Source organism: Erpetoichthys calabaricus, chromosome 8, assembly GCF_900747795.2.
Source record: "Erpetoichthys calabaricus chromosome 8, fErpCal1.3, whole genome shotgun sequence".
Lineage (NCBI taxonomy): Eukaryota > Metazoa > Chordata > Cladistia > Polypteriformes > Polypteridae > Erpetoichthys > Erpetoichthys calabaricus.
Genome location: NC_041401.2, coordinates 28,221,492 through 28,249,199, shown reverse-complemented (window position 1 = coordinate 28,249,199; position 27,708 = coordinate 28,221,492).

Below are 27,708 nucleotides of genomic sequence, written 5' to 3'. Positions count from 1 at the left end.
TTATTCCAGTACAACGGAGTGCCGAACAGAGCTAACAATGCTTCTAAAGAAGACAAACTTTTTTTTTCAGGAGTCTGTAGAAGATGCCAAGACCAACTGGTTGTCCTTCCCTTGCAAATACATTCCACAGTACACTTTATTTCTTCTTATTCTATTATCATTAGTATATTATATGCATAGTTCTAGGTCTACACTTGTGTTATAATTTCTGCTTTGGTTTTACTGTTTTGCCTTATGACTTCATGTTCTGAGTTACAGCTGACGAAAGTGAATTTCAGTTTCAGGGATTAATAAGATATAATCTAACTATTTATCCATCAATCTAGTTATCATACAGTACCTTACATATTTATCTACCTGCCTGTCATATAGCATCTTACAAATCAATGTGTATATCTATCTGTGTATCCATTTACTTCTTACTGTATATGATGCATGCACTTTGGACCCACTGAAAGCAGTAGCAAATGAGAGAATTGAAATAAATCTGAGTGCCATTAATTTTTTTATCATATACCTTCTTACATATCTATTTATCAATCAAAATGAATTTTCAATATCTATTTATTATATTTTGACAACCCAACCATGGGGGATGCACAAACCATTATGTGTGTTCATGCCGGTCTCATGCCCAGATAAATAGGTAGGGTTACGTTAGGGAGGGTATCCGAAGTAAAATGTTGCCAGATCAATATGCGGACAACAATACAGATTTCCATACTGGATCAGTTGAGGCCCAGGTTAACAACGGCCTCATCCAGTACTGTTAGCCAACAGAGTACTGGGGGAAATTGGGTTACTGTTGGCCAAAGAAGAAGAAGACAGCGAAGGCGTATCCAGAGTTAGAAGGAGAGGAGGAAGGTAAAGAGAATGAAACTGAGGGTAGGAACTTTGAATTTTGGCAGTAAAATTGGTAAAGGGAGAGAGTTAGTTGATATGATGGAGAGAAGGAAGGTTGATATATTGTGCGTGCAAGAGACTAAATGGAAGGAGAGTGAGGCCAGGTGGATCGGAGGAGAGTTCAAATTGTTCTAACATGGTGTGGATTGGAGTAGAACTAGAGCAAGCGTTATCCTGAAGGAACTGTATATCAAGAGTGTTTTGGAAGTGAAAAGAGTGTCAGACAGAGTGATGATTTTGAAGCTGGAAATTGAAGGTGTGATGATGAATGTTGTCAGTGCATACACCCCATAGGTTGGGTGTACAATGGATGAGAAAGAAGATTTCTGAAGTGATTTGGATGAAGTGGTGGAGAGTGTACCAGAGAGACAGAGTGGTGATTGGAGCGGATTTCAATGAACAAGTTGGTGAAGGGAACAGAGGAGACGAGGAGGTGATGGGTAGGTATGGTGTCAAGGAGAGAAATGCACAAGGTCAGATGGTTATGGATTTTACAAAAAGGATGGACATTGCTTTTGTGAATGTATATGTTAAGAAGAGGAAGGAACACAGGACAACATACAAGAGTGGAGGAAGATGCTCACAGGTGAATTATATCCTATGCAGGTAACTCTGAAGGAGAATGGAGACTGCAAAGGAGTAGCAGGGAAAAAAGTAGTTAGGCAGCTTATGAATGTGGTCTGTAGGATGACATGTGCAGAGGAGAGATGCTGGGTATATTGGAAGAACGATACTAGCGATAGAGCTGCCAGGCAAGAGGAAAAGAGGAAGGCCTAAGAGGAGGTTTTTGGATGTGTGAAAGAGGACATGCAGGTGGTGAGTGTGAAAGAGCAAGATGCAGAGGACAGGAAGATATGGAAAAAGATGACCCGCTTTGGAAACCCTTAACAGGAACAGCTGAAAGATTAAGATTTATTATATTTTAACAATCTTGTCCATTGTAATGTGGCAGGAACAGACTGTCGTAAGCCGGCTAAATGATGGGGTGTTCGCCAGGTCATCTTGTTTAACATCAACAAAAAGTACAACCTTGCAGCAACAAAATGAAATGAAAAAAAATGGGTCTCGTTAGTGTTGTTTTATTGCAGGATCTTGTGGTTTGGGATTAGGATGTTCTCTTCTCGTCTTTCGTCGGTTAAGGTCTCACAGACAGCTCCTGTGTTGCATGATTTTAATAGTGAAGGTGTCAAAAAGGAGCAGAATCCACTCGGGGGGAGAAAAGTAGAGCTACACGTCTTCCTTAAGTGGCCCTTTGATGCTGCTGGGGAAAGAGACAATACTGTTAGGATTAGCGCCCTCACTTGCCCTGGGGTGGAATCGTTTACTGAGCCAGAAAGCTGTTTCCCAGGCACACATGCATGACACCCTCGATCTTTCTAATACAGCACCTTTACCTACTTACATATTTATCATATAGTATCCTACTTATCTATCTATTATATAGTGACTTTCTTGTCTCTCTGTCTATCTATCTGGTATAAAGTGACTTTTCTATCTATCTATCTATCTATCTATCTATCTATCTATCTATCTATCTATCTATCTATCTATCTATCTATCTATCTATCTATCTATCTATCTATCTATTATATAGTGCATTTCCTATCTATCTACAGTGCATCCGGAAAGTATTCACAGCGCATCACTTTTTCCACATTTTGTTATGTTACAGCCTTATTCCAAAATGGATTAAATTAATTTTTTTCCTCAAAATTCTACACACAACACCCCATAATCACAAAGTGAAAAAATTTTACTTGAGGTTTTTGCAAATTTATTAAAAATAAAAAAATTGAGAAAGCACATGTACATAAGTATTCACAGCCTTTGCCATGAAGCTCAAAATTGAGCTCAGGTGCATCCTGTTTCTCCTGATCATCCTTGAGATGTTTCTGCAGCTTAATTGGAGTCCACCTGTGGTAAATTCAGTTGATTGGACATGATTTGAAAAGGTACACACCTGTCTATATAAGGTCCCACAGTTGACAGTTCATGTCAGAGCACAAACCAAGCATGAAGTCAAAGGAATTGTCTGTAGACCTCCGAGACAGGATTGTCTCGAGGCACAAATCTGGGGAAGGTTACAGAAAAATTTCTGCTGCTTTGAAGGTCCCAATGAGCACAGTGGCCTCCATCATCCATAAGTGGAAGAAGTTCGAAACCACCAGGACTCTTCCGAGAGCTGGCCGGCCATCTAAACTGAGTGATCGGGGGAGAATGGCCTTAGTCAGGGAGGTGACCAAGAACCCGATGGGCACTCTGTCAGAGCTCCAGAGGTCCTCTGTGGAGAGAGGAGAACCTTCCAGAAGGACAACCATCTCTGCAACAATCCACCAATATGGTAGAGTGGCCAGATGGAAGCCACTCCTTAGTAAAAGGCACATGGCAGCCCGCCTGGAGTTTGCCAAAAGGCACCTGAAGGACTCTCAGACCATGAGAAAGAAAAGATTGAACTCTTTGGTGTGAATGCCAGGCGTCACGTTTGGAGGAAACCAGGCACCACCAGGCCAATACCATCCCTACAGTGAAGCATGGTGGTGGCAGCATCATGCTGTGGGGATGTTTTTCAGCGGCAGGGACTGGGAGACTAGTCAGGATAAAGGGAAAGATGACTGCAGCAATGTTTAGAGACATCCTGGATGAAAACCTGCTCCAGAGCGCTCTTGACCTCAGACTGGGGCGACGGTTCATCTTTCAGCAGGACAACGACCCTAAGCACACAGCCAAAATATCAAAGGAGTGGCTTCAGGACACCTCTGTGAATGTCCTTGAGTGGCCCAGCCAGAGCCCAGACTTAAATCCGATTGAACATCTCTGGAGAGATCTTAAAATGGCTGTGCACCGACGCTTCCCATCCAACCTGATGGAGCTTGAGAGGTGCTGCAAAGAAGAATGGGTGAAACTGGCCAAGGATAGGTGTGCCAAGCTTGTGGCATCATATTCAAAAAGACTTAAGGCTGTAATTGCTGCCAAAGGTGCATCGACAAAGTATTGAGCAAAGGCTGTGAATACTTATGTACATGTGCTTTCTCAGTTTTTTTTATTTTTAATGAATTTGCAAAAACCTCAAGTAAACTTTTTTCACGTTGTCATTATGGGGTGTTGTGTGTAGAATTCTGAGGAAAAAAATGAATTTAATCCATTTTGGAATAAGGCTGTAACATAACAAAATGTGGAAAAAGTGATGCGCTGTGAATACTTTCCGGATGCACTCTATCTATCTATCTATCTATCTATCTATCTATCTATCTATCTATCTATCTATCTATCTATCTATCTATCTATCTATCTTATAGTGACTATCCTATGTATTTATCACACAGAATCTTAAATATCTGTTATATTGTGACTTTCTTATCCATCTATCTAATACATCACATTTATTGATTGATTTTTCTAAATATCTATTAAAAAATAAATGAATAATAAATCATGTTTCTATCTACTGTATCTAATTTTCTACCCCCCTACTTTGATACATGCTAGTCACTATTCTTGTCTCAAAATTACACGATGGCTTTATACCGTGTCTACCCCTGTTTATTCTGATAATCTAATTCGTAGTTTTAGAAAAGCAGTTTGACTGAAGTAGCAATAGCACCAAGTAGGTGAAAATAACTGAGAAAAGTGTCATTAAGTGATGGATGTGAACAATTTCCATAATTGGCATTTAGAAAATAAATGATGGGTATATCTGTAGTATAAACAGCTCACTTGGAAGCTCTAATAAAGGAACATCATGTTAAAGTAGATGGTCTTCGGCCTGCCACAATCATCCCATACCATCCATCCATCCATTATCCAACCCGCTGTATCCTAACTACAGGGTCACGGGGTGTCTGCTGGAGCCAATCCCAGCCAACACAGGGCACAAGGCAGGAAACAAATCCTGGGCAGGGCGCCAGCCCACCGCAAGGTGCGCGCGCACACACACACACACCCACACACCATGCACACACTAGGGACAATTTAGAATCGCCAATGCACCTAACCTGCATGTCTTTGGACTGTGGGAGGAAACTAGAGTACCCAGAGGAAACCCATGCAGACATGGGGAGAACATGCAAACTCCATGCAGGGAGGACCCGGGAAGCAAACCCGGGTCTCCTAACTGCGAGGCAGCAGCGCTACCCACTGTGCCACCGTGCCGCCCTCATCCCATACCATACCAAGCAATTCACTACTGAGTTTTGAGGCCTTTAAAATGTAATAGGGATTCAAGAATAACACCCATCAAACTATCTATTTTCAAGACTAAAGGGTGTACATTCAGCCAGAAGATATCAGCAAAGTGCTGTGTTCAAGGCAACATTGTGGGACTCAACAAGGTGGTGGTCATTCAGAGGGCACATTCACATAGACTTGCACTGTGTTTTTATCACTCTTTATTTAATATTGTTTTTTATCAGTATGCTGCTGCTGGAGTATGTGAATTTCCCCTTGGGGATTAATAAAGTATCTATCTATCTATCTATCTATCTATCTATCTATCTATCTATCTATCTATCTATCTATCTATCTATCTATCTATCTATCTATCTATCTATCTATCTATCTACTTAATAAATGAACACATTTAAGTTTTGGGTATACGAGGAACCTGAGGTATGTGGCAATGACAGGTGTTTAGAGAATGTGCAGACCCCATAGAGTGACAGGCCTGCCAAATGCCAAAAGGCCTAGTATGCCACTTTTCCCCTCTTTCTTTTATGATTTATTTAATAACTGTTTTATTATTTTATTTTAAAAAATCAATTGTTCAATAACCCCACCATTTATTCAGTTCTTTAACCCATCTAAACTACTACAAGGTTGTGGTGAACTGTGTTAAAAAGTGGATTCAGAAAGCACTCAGACCCTGTCACTTTATCAAATTGATTTAATTTTAAATGGATACATTTGCTATTTTTGCCCATTTTGCCCAATCTATACTCAATAACCCATAATGACAAAGTGAAAACATGCTTTTAGAAAGGCTTGCAAATTTATTAACAATCAAAAATTGAAATATATACATAAGTGTTAAGACTCTAATGTGCAGAAAGTAAAAGGGCCTGAATGCTTTCAGAATCCAAAGGAAAGGACAAATTTTTAGAATAATGGAGCAGAAAATACAAAAAAACTTAGCCAAAAGGTCTCAACTGAGAATCTGTCCTTTCTTTTGAGAATCCTAAATGCTAAGCCAGCTAATTAGTCAAAAGCACTAACAACGAATAATAATAATAATCATGCAAAAAATTCTTTAAGTTTATCCGCAAACTCGGATGACCAGGAAGTGCAAAGAGTCGACCTTTTATCCCAAAGCCCCTGGGGTCATTGCACAGCAACACCATAGCGACTGACTCTCAAAATGGCAACACTCAAAAAATAAAGATGGCATTAGATAACGACATGAAAAATATAAATTCCCATAGATGACACAGGTTGGCTGGCATCCCAGTTCCTTATCTGGCCATGTGTCCTTTGTAAAGAAGGGATATGGGTGGACGGGAATGCGATTCTAAATTGTCCCTAGTGTGTGCTTGGTGTGTGTCTGTGTCTGTGTGTGCGCCCTGCGGTGGGCTGGCACCCTACCCAGGGTTTGTTTCCTGCCTTGCTCCCTGTGTTGGCTGGGATTGGCTCCAGCAGACCTCCATGACCCTGTAGATAGGATATGGCGGGTTGGATAATGGATGGATGGATGGATGAATGGATGAATGGAATAAATCCAGACAGGGTTGGTTTGTGGAACATTTCCCAGTCAGGAGGTGTTTATAATGGAGGGACAGCGGGAGACTGCTTCCTCTGGCCATGTGTTCCCCCACTACAATGGGGGGCCACATCCACCTGGCATGCTTCCCGCTTGGACACCTATAGGGTTGCACTGGAGTTGTAGTTTTGTTGGGTAACCTTGTTGGGAGCCTGTAGGGGCAGCTGCTGGGGCAGGCTCACTTGTCACAGAGAGGATCTGTCTGTCTGACCATTTTCAGGTTTAAAAGGAAATCTTAAACTCAGGAGGAGGTGAACAAAGCTCCCCTTTGCATAGGAGCATAGATGAATAGGAAGAGAAGGAAGAGAGAGTTATTTGGCTTGGAATTGTGAATCTGTGAATCTGTTAATTGTAATTAATTAATATTCTCATTTAGTACCCTGGACTTGTGCGTTGACAATTGCGTCTGGGAGTTGGGGTGCTGCTACACCTTCTATAGGCCACAATATTTATTTTTACTCAGAAAACTAATACCAAAATTGGGTTCTATGATTTGTGTGTCCTGCGTCTATGGGTGGACGGGAATGCGATTTTAAATTGTCTCTAGTGTGTGCTTGGTGTGTGTGTGTGTGTGTGCCCTGCAGTGGTCTGGCGCCCTGCCCGGGATTTGTTCCTGCCATGCGCCCTGTGCTGGCCCCCGTGGCCCTGTGTTAGGATATAGCGAGTTGGAAAATGACTGACTGACTGACTGACTGATTCTAAATAACTAAATTCCAATACAGAATGTAACAAGCAGAGCTCAAGGAAATGAGAAAATAATTTAAAAAGAACTGAAATCATAGCAGACTGGAGCTTCACCAGCAGCCTCGAGCACAAGACAGGAGCCAAGTCTGGGTGGAGTGCCTATCCGCTCCAGGGTCCACTTACCTTCTGTGTATTTAAGAATTTTTATTTAATCCTTTCTCAGATTGTTGTTGTTCTTTGTCTGAAGAAGCACTTTAGGGTGGTTCTATATGTCAAAGGCACCATATAAAGTACAGGCTGAAATTAATTAAAAAAATGCTTCATATCATCTTCAGTGTTTTCCAGCAGTCAATCAAACAGCTTTGTTAAAGAGGATAAAGAAAACAATCCAAAAGTGCTGGTGGGCGCTCACAAAACTTCATGTTGGGCAGAATCTGTCGTATCTCTTAATTTGGAATTTGTGAAAAAAGTACAGATGAGGAACTCACTTTTAATGGTATTAGAAGGAGTTGAAAAATTCATTGGCCTGCTGATTGTATGCCACAAATGGATTATGGGAAGGGCAGTTTCACCAAGACACAGGCTGCCAGTGGTCTGAATGTTAGGCTGAGGAGACGGGAGGGCATTGTTCCGAATCTGAACACTCAGACACTGTTCCCTGGCCCAACTACACCATGAACAGCATATAAACCATCATGATGGCTGAGGCTGTCATTTAACTCCGACAGAAGTGAAGGATCACGACTTCATTAAGGTCGGGTCTAGAGGCTTCTAAAGCGTTTCATTAACATTCCCAATTACATTACATTAGTCCAAAAATGGTAACCACCACAAAATACTATTTTTTTAATCAAATTGGTGAGATATTCAATTATTTTTTTAAATAAAAAATGTGATCACTCAAATTTAAATATTACACAAATGGTCAATTAAAACTGTGCATTACAAAATTAGCAGTTTTTTAAAGAAATTAAACAAAAGCACATAGTGGCGTGTGACCTTTCTTTATTTAGAAGTGAGCCTCCTTCACCTTTTCTCACAGGCATCTCAGAAGTCAAGCATGGTGCTACTGCCCTTCTTTTCAAGGTGTTACCCTGAGCTAATTGGCAAGTCGGATTTCAGATGGTGAAATATGGAGCATTAATAGGAAATCTGGTATCCAAGGAAGGTGCTGCTGTTCAGGTCATTTTGGAACGACATTACAGAAATGACTCATGCAGGTGTATACCTTCTAATATTTCTTGATGACTCTGCACAGAACAAACATGAGGGGCATTTGGAGTAGCATAGGTCTTTGTAATGCCCTCAAGTGCCACTTAATGCAATTCAAGGGTGCTGGAGGCTGCAGCCTCTCCTGGAAGCATTTGGTGCAAGCTGGCCTCCTTTATTTGATAAAGTCCGCCAAACAGCATCATAAGTTACTGTAATTACTGGGATACGGTACTATTGCTTACATTGATTTGCTCAAATTGGAGCATAGGCAGGTTACATGACTTTCTCATAATGGCAGAAAGAGACTGAACAGGCAGTCCTGAGGATTAAACTCCAGTGCTTTAGCCAGTGTCAGACACGCAAGTGTAGGGAACATTTTACAGTTTTAATACAGCAAAAGAATTCTGTGTGACACCTCCTCTATCTTTTTTTCCATTTGTTTCCCTAGAGTGGAGGGAAAGAAAGAAACAGTTGGATGACCACTGAGGTCACTTCCTCTGGCTATGTAAACCCACCCCTTCTGGTCAGCAGGGTATCGAAACTGAAGTCACCACCGAAAGTTGGCATCATCATCAGACCATCCACTGGTACTGTGAGTGCTGTGCAGAGTGGAGGCAGAACCTCTTCGTTTTTCCCAGTTCATTCTGGGGTGTGTTGTTGTTCCTACTCTGTTCAAGGCTGCATGGACTGGGTGATGGGCAGGGTTGTGGGGTCCAGCGGCTGTGGGGCATCTGTTGGTGAAGAAAGATTCACTGATCTTGACTTTGCCGACGATACTTAGGTCTTCGCGGATGCAATGGAGGCTCTGATCCAGGCTCACGAGAGACTAAGCTAGGAGTCTGTCTGTCTGTCCTTGTGAGTGTCCTGATAAAAACCAAGATCCAGGCCTTTAATGACCTCTTGGGCACAGCCAATCAGCAGTGCGTCTGTCTGCGGAGAGAGTGTCGACCCTGTCGAGAGGTTAACTTACCTCGGCAGTGACATTCATGTCTCTGGTGACTCCTCCTATGAAGTCAGTAGACGTATTGGGACAGCATGGGGGAGTCATGGGGTCACTGGAAAGGGGTGTGCGGTGCTTCTGATATCTGCAAAAAGATGGAAGTCAAAGTGTTGAGAATCCTGGTGCATCCTGGTTTGGTATATGGTTATGAGACATGGATGCTATCCAGTGACCTGAGACAAAGACTGGACTCCTTTGGTACTGTGTCTCTTCGGAAAATCCGTAGGTACTGCTGGTTTAATTTTGTGTCAAATGAGCATTTGCTCATGGAGTCTTGAATGAGGCACATGACCTGTATTGTGAGGGAGGATCAGTTACAGCACTACGGCCATGTAGCGTGATTCCCTGAGGGTAATCAGGCTCACAGGATCCTCATTGTTGAAGACCTGAGTGGCTTGACCAGGCCAAGGGAATGTCCACGTAACACCTGGCTGTGGCAGATAGATGGTTATTTCCAGGGGGTTGCACTGGACCACATGTCTACCTGGGGGGTTGCCAACCAGAATCTGGAGCTATTTTGTCATGTGGTGGGTGCGGCAACACGCTGTGCCAGTATATGCTCCCCAGTCTGACCTGACATGTAGGGAGAAGCAGCTCTGCGCCTCTATAATCTTTTTCTCCATTTTTATACAATGGCATTATGCCAAGCCTAGTTAAGCACAGTTGTGCTGTCTATTTTCTGTATTTCAGACATCCAAATTAATAAGGGCATTATCCGGGACCCCAAAACCTCTCTATCTAGTCCTCTGTTTACTTTCACACTAGTAAACTAAACTGACTATGAGGTAGGAACCAACCCTGGACAGAGGGATGTTCATTTTAAGGACCACCCACGCAAAATCTATACTCAAGAGCAAATTTAGACTATGTGCAAGGTTTTAGGTTTTGGAGTACACAGAACAAATTCCACAAAGGCATGGAGAAAAAGAAAAAACAGCAACTGGGTAACCATGCTGCCTTTACAACACACAATACTATTTAACTGTTAGCTTTTTACTGTAAGTTTAATAACAGCTGACATGATTGTTTAGGACTATTTTGTCAAATGGTAGACTTATATCTGACATAAGAATTGAGTTTTTTTTTTTTATAAATCTCATTTTTATTCTGCATGTGTAGTGGACACAATCACCACATTTATCTAGTTGTCATTTAAACCCACTCATTCCAACACAGGTTCATGGGGCCAACATTTTTACTTTACTGTATTATGTGTTTTCAGATGACTAGATTACATTTACTAATATAGAGTTAGGTTAATGTTTTATGTGACTTTAAACAGCATGGCCTAGTGAAACTCAATGACAAATTTCTTGTTTAAAAAGATGCTACAGTGCTCACTAATATCAATATAATAATAGTAATAATCTACAAAAATCTAAAAAGTGGAATATAAGCTATCATTGAAGGATACATTTTTAAGTCCTTGTACAGTATGTATTAAGGGCTTAAGTTTACATCCTTTTTCCTTGTCTTTTTTATTTATTATAAAATATTTGTCAAATGTTTATACAATATTTGGTAATATTGTTATGTTTATGTTTTATTTAGTATATGTTGTGAGTGCCATGTTGGATAGACAGGCATCCCCAAAAAGGATGAAGGCAGGTTCCTTTGCCAGAATGGGAGGCCAGTTTGGAAGGACAGAAGTTGGCTGCTCCCAGGAGTTATATCTCCACGTGCACACGATGGCAGCATCCCACTGCTGGTACTCCCATAGGGATAATCACAGGGCAGGCAGGGAATTGTAGTCCCATGGGGATCTTGGGTAATACCATGGATACCCTCTTTGAATGGCTTCCACCAGACAAGGAACTGCTTCCAGAGTGTAATGCTGTGGCACAGAAGGTACCACCGGGTCCGGCATAAAAGAAACTGAGTTTCCCGCATGAGTAGTCAGAGTCAGGAGGAGAGTGGAGAAGTGTACAAGGTGCAGATGTGGAAGAAGACAAGATAATATATTGTAGTATACTGTTATGGAAAAGGATTTGGATGTCTGTAAAGGTATTGTAAAATAATATCTTTTGTTTGAACTTAGGTCGGTCTTGTGAAAATTGTGTCTTGTGGTTTAGGAGCTGAGTGGCACACCCTGCTGGTCACAATGTATAATGTGTAATGTAAGAGGAAAGTTCCAAAATTCTATTTACTTTAATAGAAATAAAACACATAATTGTCCCTAGTGTGTGCTTGGTGTGGGTGTGTGTGTGTGTGTGTGTCCTGCGGTGGGCTGGCGCCCTGCCCGGGATTTGTTCCTGCCATGCGCCCTGTGCTGGCTGGGATTGGCTCCAGCAGACCCCTGTGACCCTATGTTAGGATATAGCAGGATGGAAAATGACTGACTGACTTCCATATTTTTCTCAGAAACCTTATTCATTCTCTACTTCTTTACATAATCACTGCTGACGTCAATGCACATTTACAATATGAGGATCCATTTTTCAAACCCCTCTTCCACACAAACCTTTTTTTCAGCTTTGCCAGTTTTTCATTCCCTGTCTTGATCGAGGCTTCTCCATCCTCATAGCATTTTCCACGCATACTGGCCTTAGCTTTGGAGAACACCTAGAAATCAAAAGGGGTTCAGGTCAGGTGAGTAGTGTAAGACATCCAAAAGGTTGATTCCATATGCACCAATGAAGATGATGGTCTTGGTGGCTTGATGCACAGGAGTGTTGTTGTGGTGAAGGAACTCTTTTGAGATTTTGGAGATCTTCAGCCAAACATTTCTTTGTGTAGATGTCTGAACAGTTCTCTGAGTCAGTGTTAGTTCACCACAGTGAACTTCCACCTTCTTGAAGCTTTCTACTAGAAATAAACCACGGTGAAAATGTGGTAGAGCCTGAGCACTTGTTTGTTCTCATCGGGGAAATGAAGTCACGGACGCACACCACATTCACTTCTGCCTGCATTTCTTGTCTCCATGATTGCCTACAGACCTGAAAATTTCAGGAAGTACTGTGAATAGTTGAATAAGATTCCCTGAAAAAATCAACCATAGGGAAGAAAGTCAAACGTCCATGTGAATGCCGTTCCTCAAATTTGAGAACACATACCAAGATGTAAATATTTAACCAGCCTAAGGTGGAATCCCCATGCACTTTATTCAGACTCCTAAACATCTTTTTCCTGATATAGTGCCACCTACAGGATAGCACGGCTTGTTGCTCTAGTTTACTTTCCATATTAGCTGTTGGGAGACGTACTGACATCATCTTTGCAAATGAAGGAGAAGCAGAAAAGAGTTTTGTGTTCTCTGTTATAAGAGTTAATTTAAAAATACATTTTGCACCTAAAAACTTTGTTTTTTGGTTGCCACTAAGGAATTCTGTGGGGCTTTTTAAAGATTTTTTTTCCTATTAAACGGCTTTTTAAATTTTTTTTCACCTGCACAGGAGCAAAAGCAGCTGAGTGTTTGGGGGAGCTTTTGGAAAACGTACTTATTACTTGTACTTTTCTTTTGTATTCAAGCTAGAGTCGGCAAAGGCAGGGCTGAAAGCAGCAGTAGCTGAGAAAGGTGTCTTTGTTAGTAAGTAACCAGCGTCTTAGTAAGTAACAGAAACATCAGTTCCTTTGTGGGTAAAAAATGGGCAGTAGCTGAGACAGAGCTGAGACAGTCGTGGAGCAGTGGAACAGGTTTCAAAACGTTTTACGTGTAATGTAGGACAGGTACATACATTTGGAACTAATAGGAGATTTTAAAAAACTCTGCAGTTGTTTAATGTAGTGCTACAAAAGAAGCTGCAAAGTAAAAAACAGACAAATAAATTGTATAAGTCTAATAAGACCAGTGTGAATTGTAAGGCATATGAGAAAATGAGGGCAACCATTAAGAAGGATATTAGGGGGGCCTAAAGGCAGTTAGAGAGGAAAATAGCAGAAAAGGTGAAAAACTATCTAAGAGATTCTTTTAGTGGTAAAACAACAGTCAATGAGGAGGTAAAGTTCATCAGGAATAGTAAATGGAAATAAAAAAACAGACATTTTTCTGTGGTCTTCACATCTGAGGAAGTGGATAACCTCCCAGTGGTAAATGGGACTACTCAGACTACTGAGTGATTTGGAAACTGTAGAGGGAGAAGTGCTGCTCAGATTAAATAGGCCTGAAATCAAGCAAATTACCAGGACCAGATAATATTTACCCTCAAGTTCTTAAGGAGGTTAGCGAGTACGTATAGAAACCCATGATGCATATTGTTAGGAAGACACAGTGTACTGTGGAAATTGATTGGAAAATGGCAAATATTATCCCGTTATATAAAAAGGATGATCAGACAGATCCAAGTAGCTACAGGCCAGTAACCTTAATATGCAATAGAGATTAATTAATGGAAGGATTTATTAAGGATAAGATTGAGCAACGCATGGCAAGATCAGAGGTTTCACTGAACAGTCAACATGGGTTCAGAAGAGGCAGGTTGTGTTTTACCAACATGGTGGAATTCTATGAGGAAGTAACAAAAGTATACAATCAAAGTGGAGCTGATGATATTATTTATCTTGACTTTCAGAAAGCAGTTGTTAAGGTGCCACAATTGAGGTTAGGCATCAAACTAAAAGAAGTGGGAGTTCAAGGTGATGTTTATAAATGAATACAGAATTGACTCAGACACAGAAAGCAGACAGTTGTGGTGCGAGGGACCTTGTCAGATTAGACTGATGTTTAGGACACCACAGGGTTCAGTACTAGGGATACTGCTATTTTTAACATATATAAATGATTTGGATAGGAAAAAAAAAGTAAAAGCTGGTTAAATTTGTAGATGACACCAAGCTAGGTGGTTTGGCAGATGATCTTGAATCCATTGTATCATTACAGAGGGACTTGGAGAGCATACAGGGTTGGGCAGATTTATGGCAGATGAAATTTAAACTAAGTAAATGTAAAGTATCACATGTAGGAAGTAAAAAGGTTAGGCTTGAATACACAGTGGGAGGTCTGAAAATCAAAAGTACACCTTATGAGCAGGATTTAGGAGTCGTAGTGGACTTGACACTATCATCTACCAGGCAATGTTCAGAAGCCATTAAAAAGGCTAACATAATGTCATGTTATATAGCACCCCGACGTGTGGAGTACAAGTCCAAAGAGGTTCTGCTCAAGCTTTGTCACACACTGGTGAGCCCTCATCTGGAGTACTGTGTGCAGATTTGGTCTCCAAGCTACAAAAAGGACATAGCAGCACTAGAAAAGGTCCAGAGAAGAGCGACTTGGCTGATTCCAGGGCTACAAGAGATGAATTATGAAGAAAGATTAAAAGAGCTGAGCTTTTCCAGTTTAAGTAAAAGAAGATTAAGAGGAGACATGATTGAATTATTTAAAATTATGAAGGAAATTAGTGCATTGGATTGAGACTGTGACTTTAAATTGAGTTCACACACAAAATTAGGAAGTTTTTCTTTAGAGGACCACAGACACATGGAATAAGCTACCAAGTAGTGTAGTAGACAATAAGACTTTAGGGACTTGCAAACTTAACCTGATGATATTTTAGAAGAACTAAGTGAATAGGAATGGCAAGCTTTTTGGGCTGAGTGGTCTGTTCTTGTCTAGATTGTTCTAATGTTGATGTTACCAGTAATTGAATGTGAAACAGCTTAGCTCCTTAGTTGAATTTTAGTTCACTTATAAAGTTCACTATTAGTTCACTATAAAGTAATCTGTTGGGAAAGGTTTTTTCCTTGAGATATCTCAAACAGATCCACCAGTGCAAAAATTTGAAATATGAAAAACTACTTAAAAAACACTAATTTATTTTCAAAATCATTTATTACAAAAACCGAGAATCATGCTGTGCCTCTTCAGTTACTGATTCATTTACTGTTTCAAATTTACACTGACAGTGGTTATTTCAACTTGTATATTTTCATCTTTTACATGTCCAATAGCACCTTCTAATTGTAAAACAGAATTGTGCACCTTTCAGGACAAACATTGTAGAATTCAGGTTAGATTAAAGGAACACCACAAGCAAAAATATTTTTAAAATGTTACTCCCCCCATCCTATAGTGATGTCTGAGGTTAGGAGCACACACTGATACAGCGCATTGCCGCACCCACCACATGACAAACCAACTCAGGATCCCAGATTAGGACCCAAGTGCAGCCATTCAATGAGTGGCACTTCAGCACCACACGCTAGTTCAGATGGAATGGAGCAGTGTGAGTTTTTATTCCTGCAGGTTGGCACAGAGTGATTGCAGATTAAGGGCCTTGTTCAAGGGCCCAACACTTTTGGCATTTACAGGATTTGAACCAGCAACCTTCTGATTACCAGTGCAGATCCTTAGCCTCGGAGCCACCACTCCACCTCCCAATGTCTCTGGAAAAAAAAAAATCTAATGTTTTCATAGACCAATGCTGGAACCCCTTAAACAATGTAAAAATGTCCAGGAAAAAAATCTCATGTTCCTTGTGTCCCATAACGAGTTGTCCATTCATATGCTCACAATGGGCAAAATGCATGCATTTTTAGATAATATATTTATATTTATATAGCTATTGTGGATGCTAGGGGTCGCTGTTGCCCCGTGAAACCCACCAGACAGACATCCAAGACACACCTGTAAAAAGAACCAAGAAGAATTTTAATATTTTTCTTCAAATACAGTGCACAAAGCACCACACTCGCCACAATTCTTACAATAATCAGTAATCACAATAATCCTCCACTCCTCCCAGCAGCTCTGTCACTCTACCACCCAACTCCGGCTCCTGCTTGCTGGGTCTTCAGCAGTCCATTTTATAGTCCATGACTCAGAAGTGCTCCTCCCGGGTCAAACGCCACCTCATCCGTCCTTAAGTAGCCCAGAAGTACTGCAGGCTTCTGTCCTCGTGACTCTGAAGTACTTCCGGGTTGTAGTACCAGTAGGAGTCCCCAGGTTCTTTGTGAGCTCTCCCTGGTGGCATCCACGGCACCCAACAGGGCTGAGGAAACGAACTCCATGTCCCAGGATGCCCTGAGGGAATCCAGGGAACCGTTGCCGTCCAGGGGAGCTTCCACCTAGCCGGACTGAACCGTCGGCCGTCCATCACACTGTGCATATAAGGTCTTCACACACTTCACACTGCATATCAGTATACAGCCAAGCCATGAAGTCTAAAGAGCTCTCTGTAGACCTCTGTGATCAAACAGTGGTGAGGCGTGGATCAAGACAAATTAATAAAACCATTTCTAAAGCTTTGAATGTTCACAAGAGCACAGTGGTCTCAATAATTATGTATAAAATGAAAAAAAGTTTGGAACCACAAAGCCTCTTCCTTGAGTTAGCCATCCAGGAAAAAAGTGAGTAACCGGGCAAGAAGGCCGTTGTTCAAAGTGTTGACCAAGAACACAATGGACATTGTAACTGACCTTCAGAAGTCCTCAGAAGGACAATTATCTCAGCAGCACTCCATTAATCAGGCATGTATGGTAGAATGGCTAGAGAGAAGCCACCCTTGACGAAGAGGCATTTGACAGCCTGCTTGGACTCTGAGAGCTTCAGGAAAAAGATTCACTTGTCTGATGGGATGGAAGAACCTCTCAGAATGACATCTATGTCTGCAGTACTCCATCAATCAGGTATTTATGGTAGAGTGGCTAAGAAGAAGCCACTCTTGAGCAGAATGCATATGACAGCCTGATTGGACTCGGAGGCCATGAGGAAAAAGATTCACTGGGTAGTTAAGACAGAAATGGACCTTTTTGGGCAGAACTCCAAACAGTAGGTCTGGTGAAGACCAGGTACTGCTCATCACCTGCCTAATACCATTCATTATGGTGAAGCATGGTAGTGGCAGCATCAGGCTATGGGTAGGAATAAGAGACTGGTCAGAGTTGAGAGAAAGATGAATACAGCCAAATACAGAGAGGTTCTTGAAGAAAACCTCCTCCACAGTGCATGTGACCTTACATTGGAGTGAGAGTTCACATTTCAGCATGACAATGACCCAAAGCATACAGCCAGGACACCTGTTGAAGTGGCTTTGGGGGTAAGCCTTTGACTGTCCTCGAGTGGTCCAGGGAAAGCCGAGACTTCACCCCACAGAACATCTCTGAAGAGACCTGAAGATGGCAGTTTACAGACGCTCCTCATCCAATCTAACAGAGATTGAGAGAATCTGCCATGAAGAATGGGATAAACTGTACAGATAAGTTTGTAGAGACTTACCAAAGACTTACAAAGGCTGTAATGGCTGCCAAAGGGGGCTTCCACAAATTACTGAGTTAAGGACCTGAATAGTTATATAAACACGAGATTTCTGTGTTTTATTTTTAATAAATTTGCAAACCTTTCTGAAAATATGTGTTAACTTGTAGATTGATGGTCAAAAATGGCAAATGTGCTTATTTAAAATTAAATCTACAGTACAACACAATAAAGTATGCAGAAACAGAGGTGGTCTTTATACTTTCCAGATCCACTGTATATACAGTAGCATTGGTGCAGAAAACGTGTAATTCTTCAGTATCTGTACCATAGTCTTTACTTCATTGATATCGACACAAAAATCTCCCAAATGTATTTTCTGTGTAATGGAGTAGAGGACAATTTTGAGATCAGATAGGTCTCTGATTGAAGTACATGTTCTTGTAATAATAAGACTCTTTGAAGACATATCCATCCATTGCCTTAAGTGTTTATCCCAATCCAATTTGTGAATAGTGTACCAGTGTTAGGAAAAAAAATAATAAAAATTGAATAAATGTGCTATGTAAAAATACACCTGGTCAGATGGTTAACAGAAGAAATCAAGATTAATGTTTTTTGGCAGAGAAAACAAAGAATACTACTTGCTAGTAGCTACTTGAAGTATGTGATGGTTGTTTTGTGTGTGTTTTTTAATTTTATTTTAACTTAACCTCAAAAAAATCTTGTGCAACAAATCTTTATAGCTTTTAATAGGAGCATTTTATCATCGGCAATTTGTACGCTTTTTGACTCATTTAGGTTGATTTGTAAAAGCTGTACTAAATATACATGCAAAACACTCCTGAAGAAAAACAGGCATTTAATAGGTTATTAATATCACCATGTCATGCATTAAAGATGTCACTTTTTGCATATATTATCATATAATTTGCATGGAGAGATACATATCCTAACAAACCTGAGCAGCTACAAAAGCATAATTTTACATAATTATGATTTCTAATGTTTCATGTCATCTTAATAAAATATTTTGCTGGTTATTTGGCTTTTGGAAAATTAACCATTTTTGAGACTGACTTCTTTAGGATTTCATTATTTTGATCAACGTTTTTTAAATAAACGTGCAATTACTTGAGTTGACAATGACAGCATACTCTGTCACTACAAACCTGGAGAAGGATCAAGGTCTTGGAAGCTATGAATTATGATAAGCGATCCCCCACAACAAGATTGATCACTGGGGAAATCCGTCTGCTGCAGGAAAAATAAAATAATTAATAAGAAATAAGTGAGCTGCCATTGTTTCTTACAGTTCATGTGACAGGTTCAGTACTTTGGGCGAACTGTCACTCCAGTTTCTATTCAGATAAAAGCCTGATATTTGCCATGTCAATTGCAGTAAACATGTCTCTCATCCAAACTGATTAATAATGGCATCCTAAATAAGGAAACCACTATGAATAAATATATAAATAAACAGAAGACATATTAAGAAACACACAGTCTCATTTATTATAAGGAAGAAAAGTAATTAAAATGATAGATAACATGTCAATTTACTATGAAAAGTTTCATTATGCAATTGTATGCGCAATAGCACTCCCACCCCCAAAGAGGGTCATAATCCTCCTTATGCATTCACTGTACAAGACGGAAGTTGTCAGTTGTGAGGTGTCATCTGGGGTCTTGTATCCTTGACACATGCTGGAGAGGGGACTTTCAGCCAGTGAAGAGGTCAGTGGAGAAACTGCAGTTTTATTACAAGTGAAAGAAAGACAACACAAATTATTGAGAAATGTTTACATGGTCTGTTGCAGGTTTTATATGTATATATATATATATATATATATATATATATATATATATATATATATATATATATATAGTCACACACGTGAGCACGGGAGACAGTTTAAGGGCTCAGATGATGGTAATTCTCCACTAATCCAGTGGTTGGTGCTGTGTAATAACGCTCGCTCTTTTCCTCGCTCTTCAGATTGAAGACTGACAGCTCTGCTACAACAACATCACTTCTGGTGTCTTCCCACCTGAATCCGCCTTTTTCTGCCTGGCAGCCATATGACTGGAAGAACTGCCATCTTGGACTGTCTGAATGGAACTCTGGTCTGATAGAACTCAATTTTGCATCTTCACTAGCTTTATTTTAATCAAAACTTATTTCAGTTATACAGGATTTGCCCTCGGGTTCCCCGACATTCTTACTGTCTCTTTTGATCTTGTTACTATATATATATATATACAGTATATATACAGAATAGCTGATGGGTCCCATAGAACTTGTTTCTTTGTCTTTGATTCTTTTATTTTTTTTTTATATTTTTATTTTATTAATATTCATTGTAATCATTCCATACAAATAGATCAATTTATAACCCAACAAAATCTTGTCTTTGATTCTTGACATTGTTGATGTCTCAGGTTGGGCAGTTTCAATAGTTGGCAATGCGGAAGATCTTATTCGCACCTTCAGTCGTGTCCTGTTGGTTGTAAAGTTCTTGATAATGTTTGGCCTTTTCTGTGGCTACTGTTCTCTTTGCTGCTGTGCTTTGGCCATCTTCAATCAACGGTGGTAGTCTTCGTGGTGCATCTGCTTCCATATCTTTTGTGCCATCTTTTTCTCCTTGACTGTGACTTGCCCTTCCTCATTCCACCACCATGTTTCGTTTTCAACAAGGTGTTTGCCGGGCTTCATTTTTCCAAGAATCTCAGAGGAAACATAGGTGATGTTCCCAGTGGCATTATTCCAGGCGGCTCCTGCTGGCTATTCAAGGCTAACAGTGAGGAAGCCTAAGGATTGTGCCATCTGGTCCCTGTGTTGGGGAAGCTTCCACCACTTGATTCATTCTATGTCAGCATTTCACACTCTTGGCAGACGTATAAAACTGAATTGGAGATCCAGGACAAGAAGGTGGTGTTGTGGGGTGATGTTCGTGAACAGGATCACTTTTGTGCTTGATACTAGCTTCAGGTCACATTGCCGTAGTAACTAGTAGTCCATTTGTGTGGATTATCCACCACTGGCATAGGTGGCAGGGAGCACTGGTCCCTTCTAGAAAAGTGCATTGGTAACGGCAAAATTGTAAGCCTCTGCACAGTCCAGTATGCAGCACAAGTCGTTGTTTCAATCACCGAGGCCTTGATCATCATGTACTTGTTCGTAGCCGTCTCTCACCTGGGCTACATGCCCATTCAAATCGCCACCAACAAAAATGTATTAATCAGGAGCAGTCAATTGGAGATGCACATCAAGAATCTCACAAAAATCGTTGTTTTCATCATCAGAGCAGCTTGTTTGGGGCAAGAAACACACGACTTCCATGACTTGGTCCTGACACTTTTTACTGATGGCGATCACTGCTCCATTTCAGTTTGTGGTTTGGCCAGTGTAGAATAGCAATGTCTCTTTCTTTCTCACCTTTCCACTTCATTTCTTGCATGCACGAAAGGTTGACACATCAGTTGTCTAAGACACTTACTAGTTCTCAGTGAGTGTTCCAATGTTGATATTGGCTAATTGGAGTTTGTGTCGTCGTTGTTGATGCTGGTGGACTAGATTCTTTAGCCCATTCTGTCCCTAGCTCCTTGGAACCTGATGTTGGCCCCCTCTGTTAGCCAAGGTCCTTAGGGCCCTTGTTTCCAACCAACACAACAAGGAGGTAGAGGTAGACATCAAAAAAGGTTTGGGTTGCTACTCATATATTATACCCTGGCTGCAAATGGGTAAAGTAGTTGTGTTTTTCACCAGTCAGAGTCCAAAACAGAACTGATTTAAGTTTGTCAAAATGGTGGCTTTAAAGGCCAAGACAGGAAGTGAAGTTGTCAGAACCGGTAGTGATGTCATAGTGGGCGCTGGACCCAGGAAGTGATGTCTTCAGGACCGGAAAGTGATGTCACCAAGATTGCCAGAAATGGAAGTGGTGTCATCGAGGGCACTGGAAAACTGGATGAGATTTCCTGTGAACGGTCTGCAGAGGAACGAGGGTGAAAGTCAGTATACTTCACCTGGTTTGCGTAGGGGCCACTTTCGTGGAACACCGGAGCTCACCTTGGTTGGGCTCTGTGGTCTTTGCCAGGGGGAGCCGCATAGAGCTGCCCGGCTTCACGAGCCTTTCTGGGTGGGAGCGCAGCCACACCCGGAAGTGCAGCCGGAAGTAGGTAAACAAGCACCTGCAACATTTTCGGGTGGGCTATAAGCTTGCAGCCACTACTCAGGGCGCCAGAGTTGTGAGGAGGAGGAGGATGAAGCTGCCCTGTGATTTTTCTTTGTGTTTCAGGACTTTGTAGGGCCAGGGGGACACAAGGAAGACGTGTCCCATGGCTGAAGAAAAAATAAATCTTTTGTTTATTTTACACATGCCTCCGCTGTCAGTCTGTGTTGGGTTGGCGCCAACCAAGCGCCAATATCATTTTATATATATATATATATATATATATGTATATATATATAGTAAGAAAGGCACTATATTGCACCCAACTCGACACAGATTCACACGGAGGCACTCATAAAATAAACCAAATATTTATTTTTCTTCACCTGTGGACCACGTCATCCTCATGAACCCCACAGGCAATACACAGTCCCAATCACAGCACACAAAGTAAATCAAAGCAGTCCTTTCTCCTCGTCCTCCTCCTCCCAATTCTGGCCGCTGAGTGGTGGTCGCTGACTCCTTTTATAGTCCACCCAGAAGTGCTCCAGGTGCTTGAATATAGTGTGCAGGGGCATCCCTGCTGGGCATGGACCCCGGCCGCCTGCCACAATATATATATATATAAAATAATATATACTGTATATATATATATATATGTATATATAAAACAGAATAAACACTTTCATGTATCTGTAGAAATGTTGCTCCATTACAATAACTGCACTCTAACAATATATTGCATGTAATACATTGTATGGAAATTACTGGCACTTCATATTCAGCAATGTTATTGAATGATATCACAATGTTACTTTTAATTATTAATTATTATAGTAATAATATTACAAGTAGTATTATTTTTATCATCATCCCGTGTTATAAAATACTGTACATTTGCTGTAATATTTTCCTCTCTTTTTATCATTATTGTGATTCCAAAATTTTACATAATTTAAACAGAGGTGATGGAATAATAATAAAAATATATACAATTAACATATAAAAGAATAAGAATGCCTACTGAAAAGTAAAACATGGGATATGAAAGGTAAAAACAGCCCACAGACAAATAAATATAGTTAAGAATCAAAGTCCTGATTTTCACCAAAATGTTCACAAAGCATCAGGGTGCTGTTTGGCTTGAAACAGACTGCAGTGGTAAAGAACATCACACCGTATGATCCAGACAGCCATGTTTATCACCAAAGCACGAAGGCGTAGAAGACAACATGAAAGAATTGTGCTGGGAGGGTCGGCTCAATCCTTCAGTAAAGGGCATGCTGTAAAGCTATAGTCAAATTACAATGCTGAAATCAGAAGGTGGAGCTGAGCATTGTCACTACTACAAAGGTCCATAATTGAATTGTCTTGATTCCCAGGTGCCCATTACCATCCATCTTTAAATTGATTAGCACAAGGCAAAGTATGGTGCAATTGGAAGTAAGTGAAACTTTAAATACAATACAGACAAACCTGTTTCATTTGTACATGCTGAGGTTTTAGGGTTTTATTACATTTTACCAGTTATACGATTCTGATGAACAATCATACAGTGCACAAGACATTTTAACTAACGGGATCTTGAGGAATTAGGAGAAGAGACTACATTATTTGGAGGAAAAATAATAATTATCTCTTAATTGTTAAAGCTCATAAGAAGACCAAGGAAGAATTTAAGTGAAATTTAAAAGGGACTATGGGTTTATAGATCTATAGGAAAATTGAGAACGTAGCCCACTGCATCAGAATAATGTAAATCCATTTGAGCATATGTAAAGAAAATTCAGACAAACTACAGCATATGATCATAGAGTATGAATTAAACCAACCGGCTGAGGGTAACTTGTCAAATGAATACTGTATACACTTTGGAAATAGGACACTGCAGGACAGACCCTCAAAATGTTAAAGAGAACTCTAAAGCTTGTTACCCACCATGATGTGAGCAAATTACCTACTCAGACTTTCATATGTTCCTCTCTTTCTCAATCCATTACTACCAGCTGTTAGAAAAATTTTACATTTCTCACAAAAATAGACTGCTGAACCCTTTACCCGCATTTAAACAAATTGACTTTTTCTCTGATGCAAAGACAGGATTGAGTTTATCTGGGAGGGATTAAGAGAAATATATTAAGCCTTACAGATAACGCTAACGAGATTGAAATGGATGAACAGGAGAGAAAACGTTAAGACAAGCAGAGAACTGACACATTTCACAGCAACCAACACTGCGTTACAAACAACAGCAACTCATAATGGCGTCACCCATAAAAGAAAATTGTGATAGAAATGGCAAAATTATTTTTATCAATTACCAAAAGCAATATTAATAACATAAAAAAGTACACAGAAACTAGCAAAATATGCATTGTACGTCAACAAAGGTTAATTTTTGTTTTGCTAAATTACCAGAGAAAACAGGAAAGTACAGAAAATAAGACAATATGAAATGTTAGTACATAAAAAAGGCTAACTAAACAAGAATAGTTGTTGCATGAAACTGTTAAAAATCCAAGAATCTCTTTTAATTTCTATTGACATTTAAAATGTAGAAAATGTAGCTGTAGAAATCAGCTTTAAAACTGTTTTAATTGAAAAACTGCGAATTGAATGTAAAAGGGAGATGCATATCACTTAAGAGAGAGGGAGAGAGGTTGGGAGCAGCCACTGATAGCGTGTTGCCACACCCACCATACAACAAACCACCTAGATTGGGACCTGAGTGCAGCAGGTTACCCCTCAGCACCATACTGGAACAGTGTGAGGATTTTTTACAGTGGCTGGAATGCCAATCCTCTCACTGATCCCCAAGTTTTCCCTGTAAATTGGAGGATCTGCTTGCAAGGCTGGATGCAGATTAACGTCGTACCCAGGACAAAGCAGTTGCAGGTTAAGGGCCTTGCTAAAGGGTCCAATGGAGTAGAGTCACTTCTGGCATTTACTGGATTTGAACCAGCCTCAGAGACACCACTCTGCTATCAATATCGCTTGAACGTCTTAGAATGTAATTAGAGGTAAGTGGGTACTGAAGGTTCAAAATCTAAATATATTTATAATACATATTAATTATAATAATACATACAATAATACATTATTATAATACATACTATTATAATAATAGTATTACTTATCAGGTCTGGTCAGGTCAGGTTGGGGAAAATTGCACTGGTACAGCCCAGTCCATTCCTACCCCCTGGAAATGACCATCTATCTGCCTCAGCCAAGTGTTACGTGGGTGTCCCCTTGGCCTCAACAATGAGAATTCTGTGATCCGGATCACCCTCGGGGAATCACACCACATGGCCATAGTGCCATAACTGCTGCTCTGTCACAATGCAGATAATGGGCCTCATTCAGGATTCCATGAACAACTGCTCGTTAGACACAAAGTCACACCAGAGGTACCCAAGGATTCTCTGAAGAGACATGGTAGACACAAAGGAGTCCAGTCTTCATCTCAGGTCACTGGATAGCCTCCATGTCTTGCAACCATATAGCAAAACAGGAACACACCAGGACTCTAAAGACTTGGACCTTTGTCAATTTCCAGAGATATCAGGAGCACCACACACTCCTTTCCAGTGACTTCAGAACACCTCATGCTCTCCCAATTTGTCTACTGACTTCATAGGAAATTAGTTCTACTCCAACAACTAGCTGTGTAAGCCCATGCTGTAAAAAGCCCGGGGTTCTAGAAACTATTGAAATCATCAGAAAAAAATTGAAATGTAGATATGTCAGGTAATTGAAAAGAACTACTCTGGGCATCTCTCCCCTAGGAGGATTTGTTTTGCCGACGTGCTCGCATCACTTGTTCATTAGCAGCTGGAGGAAAAGTAAAAAGGTTATCATTTTGCCGATGTTAGCAGCTGAGCGACTTTGTTTTTCTTCGGAGGTTTCTTTTTGCTGATGTTCTGGTCTCGCTTGTGTTATTAGCGGCTAAGCGAGTTTTCTGTTTCCTCTGAGGTGGAGCCCTTACACAGACTACACCTCTCACGTCCAGGCCGGACAGACACACACATTTCCACGCATAGACATTTATATATAAGATAACATGCTCAACTATAATTAAAAAAAAAGTGCAAATCATGAAATTTAAGATTATTATATTATATCTCTCTATTATAAAAAAAAATCTTGGGAGGGAGTCAAGGGAGACAAGACGTGATCTTCTCGGAAGACACTTTGACGTCACGCGAGACAAGGCAGTGAGACAAAAAGACAGCTGCTGTACAGGCTTTTAAATGATCGACGCGCAGTGCAACAAGCAGAACATGCAGCTCGCCAGAAGCAGCAGCAGCAGCAAGACAGCAGCTGATCTGACCGCAACTCCTTAATGTGCGTTCAACTGGCAACCTCCCTGTGAGCAGCGTTATATGTCCCGCGAGATTTAATCACGCCCGAGGCCAGAAATAAAGGACAAAGACTAGATGACAAAGTAGAACATCGTAAAGAATTCAAAAATGTTGGCGCGGTAAATATGCATAGCAGGTTAGAGGTAATGGAAGTACGAAAATTTCCAAAAAAATTTCCAAAGTGTCAAAAAAAGGATAGGAAAGATCGCATTAGCGCAAACAAACGGAATTACTCAGTGAAATAATGGAACACCGAAAAGAGATCGAATATATTGTTCAAATTTAAACTTTAAGTCAGAGACTTGTAGATCGTGTAATTGATGTTGCCAGCGAGAATGAAAAGATTCCAAAAACGTCGTTGCGGTATGATGTCAAGTGAGATGGAGACTTTTAACGTGAGATTCTTTCAAATCATGCCCTACTTACAACTATTTTCAAACAAGACCAAGGTCATCAAACCTCAGTCATGTGAATGCTTTTGTCAAACACATCTTCCTGCACTCTCAGCTCTTATAAATGTTTTCAGGAAAATAATTTTATACATTCTAGATGACACGTTAATGACAAAGTGAAGAAGAAAGAGCATGGACAAATATTCGGCCAAGTTGTTTTATTTATTAGAGAGAAAGAAACGATATTCACTAACAGGCAGTTATACGTTGCATTGTCACAATGTAAGTCCAAACATGGAATCAAAATTCAGTTCAATCTTAAAGAAACGTTACTTCAAAATATTCTTTTTACAAAAAATTTAAAGTAAAAGTGAAAATAATGCATATGTAACAATTCCCATGAAAATAACAATCTCTATAAATTGTATATCCGAGAAAACCAAACCTGGGGTTGAGCGAGCAAAGCAAGCAGGGGGCGGAGCCCCCTAGTTATCTAAAAAATATATTATTCAGCACTTACGTCATTAGTATTATTTTTATGACACTACTGAGAATTAATCCCACCATGAATTTGAATGTGAATTAAGAAGAAATGATTTACTTTTTTTTCAATCATGAGTTAAGTTCCCTTTAGGCTGATGGTAATGTTATCTCCTGTTTGCTTTATGATGCCTCAGAGAGCTAATCACTCCCTAAGACATCAGTCCAGACATCCCTATTAGTTCTCAAGATAAATAAAAATCCCTTACATTGTGAGCATGACAAGGCAGTTTCACTTTTTAAACAACTGTTCTTACAAATAGAATATAGAATGTGCCTCCTTTTATTATCTCACTTGGTTAGACTGCATGTGTCAAGGTCACAAACTCCTTATCTGTTGCTGATGCTTGTAATATTTATGTTGCAGCCCAAGCTATTGATGCCTCCAGACCAGGGGTGTTAAATTCAGATCATGGAGAGCCACAGTGGCTGCAGGTTTTCATTCCTCTCACTTTCTTAATTAGTAACCAATTACTGCTGCTAATGGGACATTGCTTTAATTTTAATTGATTTGGTTTATCACATTCGGAACCCAAGATGTTTCTTTTTTCCATAAGCATCAGC